The 15,898-nt window shown below is 49.8% G+C and overlaps 1 protein-coding gene across 1 annotated transcript in view; it reads left to right on the top strand.

Moving 5' to 3' along the window:
- The window catches only part of GAB2 (GRB2 associated binding protein 2), a 101,051-nt gene that overhangs the window by 56,830 nt on the left and 28,323 nt on the right, over positions 1-15,898 (top strand). The gene's annotated exons all lie outside the window — the stretch shown is intronic.

Consider the following 15,898-nt stretch of genomic DNA (forward strand, 5'->3'; position numbering starts at 1 on the left):
GCAGGCTTTGGCCCTGTGAGCCACCTAATTCATTTTCTCCCCCCATAACTGTAGACCTCTGAGTCATAAGAAGTTGGTGGGGTCTGGGGATGTTTTTAGCTGCAGCCATTGTCCTCATCCATCACCAAAGTCCCTTTGAGAGTTGTGGGAACGAGCAGGGAAAATCCCTTGGTGGGGTGGGAAAAGCTTTATTCGACCATGTCCCTCCCCGCTGTGTCTGTCCCCACCACCAACAGGATCAATCTCTTGTGAAGGGCTGATGCATCCTCCCCATCTGCATCTCTGTCTCCTCCTGGGACCCACCGGGAAAGCACTGGGAGGGGAGAGAAAAAGGTGGAGGAGAGAGGTGGTTTTGTGCAGTAGCAGGACCTGTTCCACTGGTTGCGCTCCACCATCCAAACACGGCTGCACTTTGGCAAGCCTCTGCAGGTGAGCACCAGCAAGATCCCTCTGGTTCCCTGGGACCACGAGGACTCACATAAATCCCAAGTGAGATGGGACGAGGGTGAGCATGGGGTGCAGCACTGCAGTCGCCTGCCGGTCCCATTACACCTGGTGGCACCTCTGGGCATCTTTGCTTTATCTCATCCATGGTCCAGTCTTATCCAGGGGAACCCAGTCCCGTGCTCTGTCTACGTGAAACTCTCCATAATGACGTTCAGCTCGAATCTGTTCTGGTCCCTCACAGAGCAGCTGCCATCGGCGGGAGCTGAAACCCTGCCAAGAGCTTGTCAGGCAGGACAGCAAACAAAGCATCACAGCAACGCGGATGCGATCTTCACCGACTGACGCATGAAACGGGACGTCACCTTGGCAATGGGTGTACAAGTGGTAGAAAGGATCCTTGATAATGCCGCCAGCACGATCTTGCAGGGAAAGGTCAGGCTAAATAAATTACATCCCGTTCCGATGTCGGAGCGCAGTCCTCGAGGTTCAGCAAAATCGTTCAGGCCCCTTTTTGAAGAGCTGTTTTGTTGGAGGATTTTCCATTTTACGTGCGTTCAGCTGGGGGAACTGTTTTTCTTCCCATTTAGTAAAATGAGCTTCCAGCCCAGCGGCAGCGGGATCGATACTGGACTTCAGTGAAATATAAATCTGGGCAGCAAAAGGAAAAACAATCTCCCGCTTGCGAGTACATCTGTCCCAAAGGGCACATAGGGCTCGTCAGGCTGCAGAGATCCGAGCGCTATTCCCTGCAGGATCACGGAGTGACATCAGCAAAAGAGGAACAAAAATCCCTATTTGTAACAAAATCACAGCTCGTTAATGCTGTAGGGAAAGTACCCACTTGAAACAGTACCCAGCTGCCAAAGCGTGATTTTCTGAGTCAGCCGAGAAAAAGCCTGCGACGGCAAATGCAGCAGATGTGTCCAGATGCTGCAGAAAAGAGGGAGCATGAATTATTCAGGGCTGGTGCTTCGCTTTGGTGCTCGCCGAAGCGGTGACCCCACGCTCACCTTTCCTTCACCATCCCCGCTAAGTAATGGCAAATAAATCATCGATTTCCCAAAGTAGATAATGTTTGTTTGAAGGACTCATGGCCCAAGGCTGGGCAGAGAGGTTGCAGGACTGTTGCGGCGTGATGGGTGTTGGGAGTATTGTCCATCTTGGCATACACGAGCCCATCACCCATCCTTCGTGATGGGTCAGCTGGAGGGAGGAATAAAATGGTCACAGCAATATCTGTAACTGCCGCGCTCCGTCTTCATCGCCTCCTTGAAGCCGTGGGTTGATGGGAGGGAGAGGATGAGGAGTTTGCATGAGATTGAGACAGTTCCTGGGTAGGAATAGAGCTTGGGACCTCTTACTTTTCTTTCTTAGACTTCACCCCCTCATCCTCAAGCCTCTCTGTGCCTTGTCGTAGCCTCTGCCTTGGAGAATGAATGAGTCAGTAATTGAATGCACCAAAAAAAGGGGAGGAAAAGGTAACCATCATGGGCAGGAATAGCTCCATGCTAATTGTAGCAATTAATTAACTAAACCTCCCTCTCCCAGCAGACAGGCAGCGTGGCGGAACGAGATCAGAAACTGCCTGGGAAGCCGCCGTGCGCCTTTTTCTGGTTGTTCTTGTTCCTGAGTGCGTGACGGCTTTATGCTGACCCAAAAGCCACTCTGGGTCCAGCCCCAAAGCCAGGCTGTTCCTGGCTGGGTTATAATTGCGTCCCGGCCAGGGAAGTGCTCCATCACCGGCAAAGGTTTTTACTACAGCTGCCACCACATGCTGAATTACCTCCTGCTTGAAGGGAACCCAGCATCAGCCGAGCCCAAGCCACCAGTAATGAGTTTGCTTTCAACCCACCGGTGATGGAGGAAAAACTCGTTAGCTTTTGGGGCAGTTTGGGTAAAAGCCTATTTCACCAGCTCCCCACAGTGGTAGGGAAAAGACGGATTTTCGCTTGCTTTTTGGCATGATTCAGTGAGCAAATGGGCAACCCAAAAGTGGCAGCACGCGGTGATACCAACTGGCTGCAAACCCTTTGCACCAGCGCAGGATCGCGCTTGGGTGCTGCCCACACTCCCAAAAGGCGAAAAAATTAAAAGGCCAAAGGTATTTATACCCTTTCCTGCTTCTTTCTGTTTGCAGCTCAACAGCAGAGTGTAAATTTTCTGTTGCTTGGTTTTCACATTAGTCCTTCACGTCCTGTCTAGACTGGGGGACTCTAAGGATTAAGAACCAGGCTGGCGTTCAGGGAGGTTTAACATCGTGCTGGGGTTAGCTGCTGGTTTCGCTGATCGCCGGCCGCATTACACATTTGGTTCGTCGAAAGGAAGCTCGTTTCAGCCTTCAGGGACCGAAATGTCAGTGAAGTGGCGGGTAGCGCTCTGCAAAGCCGCCGCCGTGGCTTCTTCGTTCCCCGCCCCGACCGGAAAATAATTGTAGAGCAGCGCGATTGCATCTGCCAGGAGAAGGGATATTAAGTTCACTCTAAGGCGTTTACCCAGACTGCGGCAAAGCTCTTTGTTTCTGTTAACACCTATTTACTTTGAGAGATAATTGGTATTTTTGAAGAAGCGGAGCCTTGCAGGATCCCGACTCCTCTGCGGCTCCAGGGAAGCCAATGGGGCTTGAGGGAAGTAGATTTGCTCCTGTCTCAGCGCTGCTTTTGCACTGCCATTTGCACCACTGCCACCTCGGCCGGCTTGAAGGGGTAAGGGCTACCAAGATGTTGAGGGGACTGGAACACCTCTCTTATGAAGAAAGACTGAGGGACTTGGGTCTTTTTAGTCTGGATAAAAGACGACTTGGGGGGATCTCATCAATGCTTAGAAATACTGAAAGGGTGGGTGTCAGGAGGATGGGGCCAGGCTCTTCTCAGTGGTGCCCGGGGACAGGACAAGGGGTAACGGGCACAAACTTGAGCATAGGAAGTTCCACCTAAACCTGAAGAGGAACTTCTTTCCTGTGAGGGTGGCAGAGCCCTGGCACAGGCTGCCCAGAGAGGTGGTGGAGTGTCCGTCTCTGGAGACATTCCAAACGCACCTGGACGCGTTCCTGTGCCACCTGCTCTGGGTGACCCTGCTCTGGCAGGGGGTTGGACTGGATGGTCTCCAGAGGTCCCTTCCAACCCCTGCCATTCTGTGATTCTGTGAATATGACGGAGGGAGAGACCTGCCAAGGACCCTGAGCCACAGGGTGAAGGAGAAACACAGGCGCGTGGGTATCTCGAACCATCTGCATTTTCCCTGCCCTAGTGGGCAGACAGCCAGGGCTCAGCTGTGAACTGGATTTTCTCATATGCTTTGTTTGTTGGAGTTTAAAAAAAAAACAAAGATACCAAATCCCACTAAACATATCTCGTGTGCCGTTAACCCTTTCTGGAGCTGATCCTTTGGCCAAAACCCTGCCGTGTCCCATTCCTGATACAACTCAGAGGTGCAGCTACATCAGCGTATAATTTAATTTCTCACGAACCACCATGCGTCTTTGCAGTGTGTGTGTCCTTGCAGGGGGTCTGTGTACAGGCTGGTTATTTCAGAGAGGCCGATACCTTTATTAACTCCATCCCAATTTTCTGTGCCACCCCCAGCACCACCCGGCAGCTCTTCTTCCACCTGCCCCATGGGGCGCAGAGTTTCTCGGGGGCTTGGATTCGTGGGTGCTGAGCAAACACCCAGGGGCGTTTAGGAGCTTATTTGTTCACTGCATTAGTGCCCCTGTGCTAGAGGTTTAGCCCAGCCATGGAAGCAGGGAAGGGAACATTTGTGGGTGAGTTAATGTCCTTGCTGTGAGCAGAAGGCCCCCGTCGCTCGGAGAGGGTGAGCGGGGCGTGGGAAAAGGATGGTGCTGAGCTCCTGCCCCGATGGCTTGTGTCTGGCAGCGGTGGCCTCTCCCACCCAGCCCAGGCATGTTGTCTCCCTTTTTTTTTTTTTTTTTTTTCCATCTGGGACTTTCTTTCTTTTATTTATTTCTCTGCTTTCTGCCAGGGGGCTGCGCCAGGGCGGTCCCGGGCTCCGGCTCGCTCCTTGCTCCATCTCCAAGGCTCATTGCTGGCGTTTATCATCACGGCTGGGATCGATCCCCAGCAATCTCGAGGCTTTTACCATCTCGCTGAATGCAAGTCAGGGCCGAGCATTAAAGTTTAATGGAGAGCTGAGTGTCTCTTCTTCCTCCTTCAACTCAGCCGCTCTCACTCCAGCAGAGTTTGCCGGATCAGCCCTAGCCACCAGTGACTTTCCGCTCACATTAATGAGATCTCCTACATCCCACGTGCATGATCTCTGCTGTGGGTCTCCTTGGCCTTTTGCTGCTCCCAGACCCTCCACTGGTTACCCCCTTCCAACCCACAAGAGCAAATTTATTGCTTTAGCACCCACTTGGCTTGTTTTGGCTGGGGGTCCCATATGGGTCGCTGGCTGGTTGCTCCCCAACCTGCTGCCTGCTCACATGGGCTTCCTGAAAGTCTGTGCGATGAGCCCATATGGTTGCCTCCTCGCTTCTCCCCCAAAAAAGTGTCAGTCCCAGCATCAGACCAGCAATGCCGCTCACCCCGTCGGTTCCTTGCAGCCAGGTTTGCATGGGTGTTTGGTGAGCAAAGGGAGCTCGAGGTGGGCTGGAGAAAAAACACCAGAAAGGTACCCCTGAAGACTTCTTGGGAGGACAGGAGCTGCCCAAAAGTTCAGTGAAGAGGCTTCGGGTAGCAAGACTAGAGTAAAAAGATATGTTTGCATGCCATATACTACCCACCTTCCTCAAATCCCCCCGAATCACTGGTGTTCACCATCCCTACACGCAGGAGAGGGGCACTGGGGAACCCAAGCAAGGTGACAGCCCTGGGGCAGCCCCTGCTTTCCTGCTGCCGTCGCCTGTCCCATGGCCAGGCAGACCCGAAGCAGAGGGGAAACACTAATGACCGCCACAAGGCCAGGTACTTCCTTGCTATTGTGCCTGGCACACGCCTCCTTCCTTCCCTGCTCGAGCCCTGGATGAGTTGCAAGCCCTGTGCCGTGCCGGGGAGCCTGCCAGGGGCTGAGAAACAGGGGCTGAAGAATGGGAGCTGAGAAACGGGGGCAAGAAAGGTGATGTGGGGGTGTCCTTGTGTCCCTGAAAGCACCCAAGCCCTGATACGCTGCATTTCAGTATCTGCAGGCAGCGCTGCCACCTAAGGGCAGCCAAGCAGGCAACCCCTTTTGGAGCCTTGTGCCCTCAAGCTAGACCAGGCCTTGACTCTTCAGATTCGGTCGATGCAAGGCATCTTTCAGCTCTGGTGTGGGTTGCCTTTGGGTATCAGCTCACCTGGAGGCCAGTCTGTCTCCCAGCAGACAGTACAGCACTCTATGACAAGTGATGAGCAAGATTAAGGTTGAGTTGAGCTTGACCCATGAGGTGGGTGGGGCAGACCTGGTTGGGTTCTCTCTCCATGTATCCAACCTTCCAATGTCTTGTTCACCTACCCGAAGACCTAATGTCCCCAGCCCTGTTTGGGACCTGGAGGTGGCCTGCATTGGGACAGCAGTGTTGAGTCCCTGAACTTGGAGCCCTTTCCTCTCACAGAATGTCCTACCATACGTATAAATGTAGCCTTTTCCTCAGCGGCCCCATCAATACTTTCTTCACTCAGCATCATGGAGCTCCTTTTAGAACCCTGTATGTCACATCTAGACCCTCTGGTTGTACATCTCAAGGGCATTTGGATCAGTCCCACCCCTCCTTCTCTACCATGTGCTGAGTTTTCCTAACAAGGGAAACAGCCATGGCTGCAGATTCACTCTGGGAGGACAAATGAAGATGTTATGTCTTAGCCCCAGGCTTGACCTAGCTTCGCTGGAATGGATGGGGGAGACCCAGTGACCCCAACTCACTTTGCACAAGGCTCATGGTTGAACTTCAGGTGCATGTGAACACCTTCTTGTCTGAGTTCCAGTTCATCCCATAGTCATCCTGCCTCTTTAAATTTGGTCGAAACTTCCCTGACCCTGGTTTTCCTGCTGCACAAACAGCAAGTTATTTTAAGATCTGACACTGTTCAGCTTTTATTTCAGTGTAAACAATACCGGAGATGGAGTGGTCTTGGCACAAAGGAGCAGCTTGAGAGCAGTTAAGTGCCTGCTGCCTTTTTTCCCCTCTTTCCCTTTGGAGATAAGCTAGTTCAGGTCCCAACGAGTCTGCTGAAGAGCAGAGAGCCACTAACAACCCAGAATTTGCTTCCTAGAAGGCAGAAATAGGGAGAGATCACTGCTGGTCTCTATCAACCAGTCATGGTCTCTATCAACCAGTCATGGTCTCCTTGATGTGATTCCCTGGGCATTTTGGAGAGGGAACTGATGTCATTGAGAGTGAGACGTCTGCTGGAGGTTATAATAGGTCCACTTTTGGGGAGACGGTGGAAAAAGATGTCGAAAATGAGGGAAATCGTTTGCATACCGAAAGCGCCCATTCATCCCCTTCCCTCTCCAGGGAACCAGGACTGATGAGCCCAGGTGGAGACATCCCCCTTGTAGACTCTTAAAACTCTGCTGAGATGAATCCCACCCATCTCAGCATTGCTGTCAAGACCTTTAAGATATTTGGATCTTCAAATGGTGTCATTTGTCATCATTTCATTTACACCAGATGAGGATCAACCCCTGCTGTTCTTCCATACCTTCTTCTTGCTGTACTCAGCTCTTCATCACAGTGTGCTACCAGAAGCATTGCAGGATCAGGGTCAACACTGCTGCTGTGATGGTCACGGTCCTTAATACCAAGAGCAGATTTCTACCCCATCTGAGTGCCAAGAAAAGGAGTCAAGCAAGGATGCAGAGGGCTTTAGAAACCAGAAAGCAAGAGAAAAACACGATTAGAATGCCAGGCTTCTGGCTTCAGTGGCTCTGATACAACTGAATATCTGAGATTTGCAATGCTGGATCAACACGTTCTTCAGAATTTGGGAATTTAGGAATTTTTAGGATTTTATTATTTAGATTTTTTTTTGCGGCTGTGAACATTTTGGACAGGTGGGGCTGGAAAAATCCAGAGGAACTGTCATCTTTGTGATTGCAAACCCATAACAGTGCGATCCCAGAGAGACCACCAAGAGAGAGGTGTTAGTTGAGCCCCCGTTAACCCTATCCAGCATCGATGGGAACTGGCAGAGGATGTGGCCGTTTGTGGGAGCACCAGGTTTACAGGCAGAGAAGGCTCTTATCTCACTGCAAATGATAAAACCATCAACAAGCAAAAAAAAAAAAAAAAAAAAAAGAAAATTTACGCTCAGCTCTTCTGACTGTTTCCCAGCAGGCGCCCAGCACAAGGGTATCCGACCGGCCTCTTCTGAAGATAAACATGGAGCTGGAGGACTGGGGCCTTTGGGGAAAATCCTGCCCTTTCCTGGCCAAAGTCCCACTGGGTTTGCTGAGCTGAGGCTGGGATTTGAGCTGGGAGGAGAAGGAAGAAATGTGAAGTTCAAGAGGTTTGTGGGTTTTTTTAGAACAAAAACTCATTGCCCAGCCTTTCCAGCACAGGTTTCCCAGCAGAGGTTGGCAAGCTGCGTTCATACCTCTCAGCCCTGACCGGGGCTGTCTCCTAGGCCAGGTACGCAGAATCAGAAACCCATTTAAAATAATTCTTCGTTTTATAATTGGCTTTTATCGCTACGAGCCCTGTGTGCGTCAGGTCAGCCCCATTAGTTTAATGGGCGCCGAGGAATTTTTTGGATGACTTACTGACCGTGGAAAAATGAGTGCGGCAGACGGTATCAGCATCACATCAAAAAGCAAAACCATGCAAAGCCTTTGGAAACAAAAACAGCTGATGGGCTTGGAGCGAAGCGACCGGCGAAGCGGCACTGTCTGAGCAAAACTGAGGGAGGGAGGGAGGCATTTTGGGTGTCGTCCAGCTGGGAGGAAACTCGCCGTCAGATTCGCCTGCCTTTATATTTCCCAGAGGGATCCTGGGATTCTTTTAGCCCATGTGCCCCAGCCGTGCCGCGTTGGGGTTCCTGGAGCTGTGCCCCATCTCTGCAAAGCTGCTCGGCCATCAGGATGGGATGCGGATCTGCAAGCGATGCCCAACATGTAGGGGCTGGGCTGGGAAACAGAACGGACACAGGACCCCAAAACGTGTGTGCGAGCAAGTTGGAGAGCAAGGGAGAAAATCACAGCGACCTTCATGGTGGATAATTTCAGACAGTTTTTCACAGCGTGACTCTTTTTTTCCCCCCAAGCCAACATATTTCCCCTTTTCTCCCCACCATATATTTCACGTTGTTCCCTCCAAACCTTTGATAGGGGCCACGGTTTATATGCCCTGAGCACTGCTTTGTGCTTTGTAAAACCCTATAAAAGCCAGGACAGATTTAGATTCATTTCCCGGACCCCAGTGCCTGTTTGTTTACTGGTTTGTATTGCTTTATATTTCCAATTAAAACTGAGCCTGAGTAAAGGGAAAGCTTTCTAAAGCCTTTAAAGCCTCTGAGTGAAGGCACACGGAGCAGGAAGGAGCCATGAAGCTGTCGATCGCTGTGAACTTTCCATGACACCACTCAGGGTTTGTTTCCAGACTGATCTTTATTTATGAATGCAGTAGCATTTATTACTGATTTTATCTGTAAAGATAACGCTTCTTCCCTAGATGGTTTCTATGCTTCGGTTATAATTACTCCCTGCTTCTCAAACATATTCTGCATTATTTAGTGTGGTGCAATGTCAGAGCTGTAATGTTGGTGATTTATTACTTGGATTGTGGGGCTACACCTGATCCAGGGATGCCCCATGGGTGCTCTGGCCACATCCCGGCTCCCTCCAGGAAGGCTGAGGGCATCTCTCATGGTCCTTCAGGGTATAGATGTAGCCAAGAAACCAGTCTTCTGCTACGCTACGCAGCACAAGCACTGAGCATAAAGGCAGGCTCTGCTTGAAGGGGCTCGTCATCAAGGCATGGCATGTTGGTGCATCTTTTCTTCTGCCTGTAGCCATTTGCTGACAAAGGTAGCTCGGTGATGATATCTGCTTCCTCCAAGCTGGGAATGGTCTTAAAAGGGACATTTGGCCACAGCTCGTGAAAAACTTGATGAAAAATGAGACTGTCCAGGAAGATGAGGTGTCATTTATCTCTCCTGTTGCCCCCTTGGTCTCAGCCTGCTGCATCTCTCTCTGGGAGTCAGACCTAGGAGGGGGTTACAGTTTCCACCAGTCATTCAATGAACAGCTTAGCTGTTGGTCCATGCTTATGATTACTTTAAGCTACAGAGGATGAAGCAAATACTTAATCATGAAAAAACACCTCAACTTGAGTCTCCATTCTTGGAGGTACTCAAAACCCAACTGGACACAGTCCTGAACTGCTGTAGCTGCCCCTAATTTGAGCAGGGGTTTGGACAAGTCTATCTCCAGAAATCCTTTCCAACCCAAATATTCTGTGATTCTGTGATTTTTATGAACTTACACTGCAGGGAAACACCAGGCTTCAGGGTATGGTGAGGAGCTGAGATACCTCAGCAGTCCCAGCAGGTGAAGCTAGAGTAGTTCCCTGTTAGCATCACCAGGAAGGTGGGAGGGCAGAGCACGAGATGAGACATTGCCTCATCTGAGTCCATATCACAGTGTATTGTCTGATACCCCTTGGCTCTGGGTAAGTCCAGACTCATGTTTTCTTACCCTTTTTGCTCTGTGTGATGTCCTTCGTAGTCCTCCAGCTGCTCCATGGCAGGTGGTGAAGCTCTGGCACATCTCCGCCCTTGCTGGGGACTCAGCTTCCTTTCAGCCTTACTGGGTCGTTGTCACATGCTGAGGAATGTGTCTGACTCGTTTGCACCTTTGATTGATTGCCACCCTTTATATCTGTTTATTAGGATGGAAAATAACATTTCACCTCAAAAATTTCATGATGTGTTCTTTCAGCTCCATGTGACCAAACCCCATCCTGGCCAACACAGCTGCTCCTTGCCAATTTTTGGCATGATTGCCTTCCATCATTTTACTGCCAAATATATAAACTGCCCCTGTTCTTGTACGCCGTTGCTTTTTGAAGGTAAGCTGGAGCTGAGTGACTCATTGCATTTGCTTTTTTTTTTTTTTCATAACCGTCAACGACTCCCCTTTTTGAAGCGTCGGGCAGGCATCTGGGCACTCGGGCACTTGCAAATACTTCATCACGTGTAAAAGCATAGTGAAGGGCTATTGCACTGCCGGTGGCTCCATCCTCACCTTTATCTCACGGCAGATCACCTGCCCTGCCAAGCACCACCTTCTTTGACATTGCTATCTGTGGAAACCATTCCCTCGAGCCTGCATATACTTTGCACAGGCTCAACCTTGATATAAAGCCTTTATGATGGTAATTATTTTTGCTGGCTTGCCGTAACAGTTCACATTGCTCTCAAATGACTCATGATGAAGTCTTTCAAATACCCACTTGAAATCCATAAATTCTAGGATGAGTCTTTTTTGCTAGTTGATGGTTGCGTTGATGATTAGTGTTAGGGTCAAAACCTGGTCAGCATATGACCTTCCAGGTGAAAATGCTGCCGTCCTCTCTTGAGATTTGGATGAAAATAATTCCCGATAGAGCAGAAGACTCTCTTTCCTGCAGAGCACTTTCAGTCTTTACACTTTTTTTTAAAGTATCTCGATCCCCATTTCTTGACTCCCATGGCTTTTCCTCATCCCCAAACTTCATTCCATGAGTCTAAGAATGGGGTCGTGTGATTTGTGATTTTCACTTGAAGCACATTTCACACTTCTGCAACTTTATTACAGTTTTTAAATACTATTATATCTGTTCTTTGGCATCAATGTCACTCCTTCTGAGGTCTGAGATCCTGCTGGTTTTTCTGTGTTCTCCAGAAGCTCACTTCCACCATTTCTGCTACCTTTGAGAATAACTCAGAGTACGGGCTTGCGAATGTTTTGAATTTCTTTGGCATGTTGCTGGAAGGACCACCCTGTCCTCTGCCTGCCACTAATATTTTTATGCAGATAAGTCTGTGATGTTCTAGCCCTGGACAAGCAGTGCTTCTCGAGTAAAAAAAATCCACTGACATATCTTGGTAATGAGAACACACTGCTGTCTAGTGCCTCCTGGTGCAGTCTGAAGGGAAGACCAACCCCATGTTCACAGACATGTATGACACCAGAGTGGTTCATTTTATAAAGTGGCTTAACAAATTAATACTTCCATGAGTGCAAGAATTCCCACAGTTGTATTAGATAAGTTCAAATATTTGCTTCAATAAGGTTCATAAATGATGAAGTGAGGCACAAATCAGTTTTCCTCAGGAGTGTGTTGCTGCGTGAGTGATCCCTGTGAAGTTCTCAGTTGTCTCCAAAGCTTTGGAAATGGAAAGCTGGAGCAGGCTGGCTTCTGGTCCAGTCTGGTCCTGGTAATTCCTGCATTCCTGTGGTTGTAGCCAAAATCCGTTATATCATGGCTTATTCCTCCCAGCATCTGAGGAGAGAAACGGCTCCAATGCACTGTGTATTTGTTATCAAACCATATTTCATCCCATGGGTGAAGCACATGATCTTCAGGGAGCAGATCATCCTGATTTTCAAGCAGATCATTTTTCGTGCCATCACACAGCAGGTACAGGACAACCAGGCAATCAGGCCCAGTCAGCATGGATTTATGAAAGGCAGGTCCTGCTTGACTAACCTGATCTCCTATGACAAGGTGACCCACTTAGTGTATGAAGGCTGTGCATGTTGTTTACCTGGACTTTAGTAAAGCCTCTGACACCATTTCGCACAGCATTCTCCTGGAGAAATTGGCTGCTCATGGCTTGGATGGGCGTACTCTTCATTGGGTAAAAAACCGGCTGGATGGCCGGGCCCAAAGAGTGGTGGTGAATGGAGTTAAATCCAGTTGGCAGCCAGTCACAAGTGGTGTTCCCCAGGGCTCGTTACTGGGGCTGCTTCTCTTTAATATCTTTATCGACCTGAATGAGAGCATTGAGTGCACCCTCAGTAACTTTGCAGACACCACCAAGTTAGATGTGAGTGTCGATCTGCTTGAGGGTAGGAAGGCTCTGCAGAGGGATCTGGACAGGCTGGATCAACGGGCTGAGGCCAATGGTATGAGGTTCAACAAGGCCAAGGGCCGGGTCCTGCACATGGGTCACAACAATCCCATGCAGCGCTACAGGATTGGGGAGGAGTGGCTGGAAAGCTGTCCGGTGGAAAAGGACCTGGGGTTGTTGGTTGACAGCTAGCTGAATATGAGCCAGCAGTGTGCCCAGGTGGCCAAGAAGGCCAACAGCATCTTGGCCTGTATCAGGAACAGTGTGGCCAACTGGACTAGGGGAGTGATCGTCCCACTGTACTCAGCACTGGTGAGGCCCCACCTCAAGTACTGTGTTCTGTTTGGGGGTCCTCACTACAAGAAAGACATTGAGGTGCTGGAGTGTATCCAGAGAAGGGCAACGAAGCTGGTGAAGGGTCTGGAGAACAAGTCTTATGACGAGTGACTGAGGGAACTGGGGATGTTTAAACTGGAGAAAAGGAGGCTGAGGCGAGACCTTATCGCTCTCTGCAACTACGTGGAAAGAGATTGTAGTGAGGTGGGGGTTGATCTGTTCTCCCAAGTAACAGGCGATTGGACAAGAGGAAGTGGCCTCAGGTTGCACCAGGGAAGGATGGATATTAGGAAAAATATCTTCACTGCCAGGGTTATCAAGCACTGGAACAGGCTGTCCAGGGAAGTGGTGGAGTCACCATCGCTGGAGGTATTTAAAAGACATGTAGGTGTGGTGGTGAGGTGTTTAGTGGTGGACTTGGCAGTGTTGGGTTAATGGTTGGACTTGATTATCTTAAGGGTCTTTTCAAACCTAAATGATTCTATGATTCTGTGATAGTGATGAGAGGGGCACCAAGTGTTGAACCTCATAGAATCATAGAATGGTTTGGGTTGGAAGGGAACTTTAAAGGCCATCTAGTCCCACCCCCCTGCAGTGAGCAGGGACATTTTCAACTAGATCAGGTTGCTCAGAGCCTCATCAAGCCTGGCCTTGAATGTCTCCAGGGATGGGGCCTCCACCACTTCTCTGGGCAACCTGTACCTCATCCAGATCTGTTTCAGTAGCCAAATAGTTCGGACACAGGTCATCTAGGTAATTTAAAAAACTAAAATAAATCCCATTCCTGCGAGGAAGGAAGAGTTCTTAGAAGTGGCATGTATGCAGTCTGAGCAAGCTGATGCTGGGGGAACGCTGCCCTTCCAGCAAGCGGAGCAGATGACGAGCCCATCACAAACCCTGCTTCAGAGGTGGTGAAAATTCAGCGTGTTCATTTTCGCACTCGCCGGAATTCATTTTCATCCGTTTTCAGTGTCAATTTTGATTCACACCTTTTCATTCTGAATTTGAATGAATTTAAGAAAAAAAAAATCAAGATTTCTGCTCAGAATTGCATTTACATATCTAAAAAGCACATGATGATGATCTTTGGTCAAAGCAGGACAATCCACCCCCAAAAACCAATCCACTCTGATGAGAACAAATTGAAACACCTTGACCTTCTTTCCTTTTACTTAAAATTCACTTTCGTCCTCTAAAGGTTTCTTGTAATTTCTGGCAGCAAGCAATCCCTTGGCAAGCTCCTATTTTGATTAAATGGCATTTTCCAGCTGGAGGATGTCAGAACATTTTCAGCTGGCCCTAAGCCAAGCGCGAAGCACGGGTGATGCACCGGGCAAGAAGATGCTGATTTTGGTCTGGGTGCTGGTACCATCTGTGGTGTGTGTGAGGAGGGGTGCAGCCACAAGGGTGATAATGGAATCTGGCTCTTCTGGGTTTTGAGGATGGGCTCACTGCACTTTGTAAGCCATGTTGGAGTGAGGAAGAGGAGGGTGAGGAACTGCTGAATAAGCCCATGGGATGGTTCCCAACCCATGAGAGAGCATCAGAGGAGAGAGGGTTTGCTCCAGTCCTCGAATGCTGGAGGATGTTTTCTTCCTGAGTCAGGGGATGAGGAATGCCAAAATCCAGAAATATTGCCCTCAAGGAGGTTGTGATAAATTGGCCTTGCCCAAGTCTCCTGAGGCCCAAGCTCTACGTTATGCTCCGTTGCCCCACTAAACCCAGCTCTGCTGCTGCTGTGCCTTAAAAATAACCACAAAACCAGCCCATGCTTTACTGCACAAGGTTCAAATAGCAACATCCACGCTGGGAGCTCGCCCCACTGCTCAGTGCAGAAATACCCAGTGGGGAGAGATTTGCTTGTCTGCAATCAGACGTGACGGGGAGGTGGAGGTTGTCCAGGTGGAAGCGGTCGTGCACAGAGATAAGAAATGCAAGAGCATAACGTGGAGCTGAACCGATGGCGACCAAAGTCCAGAGGGATGTTAAACCCGGAAGGATTCAGGACTCAAGCCAACCCTGCATCTCCTTTAAGCACCTTCAGCTTTGTCTTGGGATGGTCCCTTAGGGGTGCAAGCCGTGATGGACGGGGGATGTGGGGACGAGGGCAGTGCTGGGACTGACCCTAACCCAAAAGCGCTTGCGGGAGAGGCTGCCAGCCCCGCATTTCTGAGTGCGAATACCACGCTAACACATTGCTGTGCTGCTTTCAACCCACGCCAGTTCTTGCCTTTGGCACAAGCCGCGCTCCCCAGTCCCTGCCAAACCAGTACAGATGTTTTAACACCCACCGGAGCCCAGATAATTACAAACAGAACCGAGAGAGACTGGTCGGGGCTGTTTTCTTTTCATTGCCTGAACTCTCAGCCGTTCTCAAGCGAGACGCCTCCCACTTTCTGACATTGCTTTCAAAGACATTTTTGTGGGCCACATTGCTAATACTCGTTTTATTAGGGGAACGCTGAGAACCCCCGACTAGGATGAGGATTGCACCGTGCCCGCTGACGTAACGGTGACCGCAGAGCGAAACAAGTGCAGGGAAGAAGAGTGGAGCGGCTGGGAAAACATTTTCATGGGAAATTAGAGCTGATTTCTAACCAACAGCTTTCCAGCCATGGCATTGCAAAGCTCAGCTCATTTTCGAATGGGTTTGGGGAGTGTTTTCAATAGGACAAAACCATGCAATCAACTGGTGGGGGCACCGGCCAGAGGATGCTGCAGGTCCTTCTCATCCTGAATCCTCATGGGAGACCGCCCACCGTGGTGAGCTTGCGAGCAGAGCAGATGAGATGAAGCAAGGAGCAGCATCTCCTGTTTTAATGGAGTGAAGTTGGCAGCAAACACCTTTTTCTTGGTCTGTGCTCATGCAACCTCAAGGTATGGGAGTCTGGCCCATGATCAGGAGCTATGTTCCCTCAGGCCATTTGCAAATAGCCAGGTTTGAGCTTAACAGATGAGAACTGATTTAGCAGTACATGAAACCAGTGTCATTTGTATCTCCCCTGAGGCCACTTAGAAAGTATTCGTGGGGAGCAGGACCAAGAAAGCCTCATGTCTACGTGAACCTCACATCTACTCACCCCTTTTCCATGAGGATGCTTTGAGGTCCTCGTGGACATGCAGGTTCA

This window comes from Chroicocephalus ridibundus, chromosome 1 (genome assembly GCF_963924245.1).
Source record: "Chroicocephalus ridibundus chromosome 1, bChrRid1.1, whole genome shotgun sequence".
NCBI lineage: Eukaryota > Metazoa > Chordata > Aves > Charadriiformes > Laridae > Chroicocephalus > Chroicocephalus ridibundus.